Below are 1,329 nucleotides of genomic sequence, written 5' to 3' on the forward strand. Positions count from 1 at the left end.
TGGTTCTGTGGGTGGTTCTGGTTCGTCTGCTGGTTCTGTGGGTGGTTCTGGTTCGTCTGCTGGTTCTGTTGGTTCTGTTTGATGTAATCAGGAGCACCTGTGACCCCCAGAGTGCTGCTGACTGGGTCTAGCGGCTCTCTGCTGCCCTCTGCTGGTGACACACCGTCTGGTCCTGGGTGAGCTTTCTTGCACACACACAGTTCATGCATCCATCACACACACACCACTGACTCTATGTTCTCTCACAACCCCACACTGGCTTGGCTTTGGTTTGGTATCATTTAAGTGAATAAAGACGAGCTTTAGTTTTTGAGTCTCTCCTTTTGCTGAGCCGGTCCGAACAACAAACACACACCATGTTTTTTAACAGAAAAATTCAAGCTCAAAAAATGTTATTTTCATGGATTGTCTCTGGTTCGTTGAGTAAAATCACCTAAAAATTAATTCATAGCTAAAAAAAAAAGACAGAAAACAACGGCCTGTACATAACGTCCACATCAACAATCTGTATTTTTATTTTCATTTTTTACAAACTCTAGTTCAGTCTTTTGCAAAGCGTGACTGTAAAATTACACGATTATTTACTGTGTTTAAATTAGCTTGTTATTTTACAGATCTTTGCATTGTTAAAAAAAAATAAAAAATCCTGTTTATTTAGAACTGAAAAATAGTAAATAACTGCAGTTGGTTCATTTCTGTGAGTTGATTTACAAATAATATAACAAGTAAAATCACAAAAAAAAGGTTTTGATTGACATGTTAATTATAAAAAACAGGCCAAATCTGTAAATAATCTTTAAACATCTGCATTTTTACAAATATTCATTTGTTGTTTTATGTTTGAACATAAAATTTCACAGTTTCTGTATTTAAATAAAACTTTATGTATTTCCCATTTTATTTAATTACAATTACGGGACAATACTCAGTCAGACCTCATAATCATTTACATGTTGACAGTAAAAAAATGAGCCCAAACTGTGTCACTGTGTTTAAATCCATGTGAGAGCATCGGTTAAATAAATAAATAAACGTACAGATCAACGCGTTAAAGTCCGTCCTGACCTGATAGGAAGCAGAACCACAGAGCGAGCTGCATGTTTCCTCCGTCCAGATGTGGAGCAGCGATCACGTCGACCTCTTCGCTCCCTCTGGCTGATCAGTCAAGAGCTTCCTGCTGTCGCTCGTTACGGCGAGTTCACGGAAAGATAAAAATAAAGACTGCTGAAATGTTCTGAGAAAGTTTCCGTGATGAAGTCACCGTCGAATCTGTTTCTAACTGAAGTCGTCCTCAGATGTATTCATCCCCTTCTGTTAAAGAAGAGGCAG

Source organism: Stegastes partitus, unplaced genomic scaffold (assembly GCF_000690725.1).
Source record: "Stegastes partitus isolate 25-593 unplaced genomic scaffold, Stegastes_partitus-1.0.2 Scaffold510, whole genome shotgun sequence".
Classification (NCBI taxonomy): Eukaryota; Metazoa; Chordata; class Actinopteri; family Pomacentridae; genus Stegastes; species Stegastes partitus.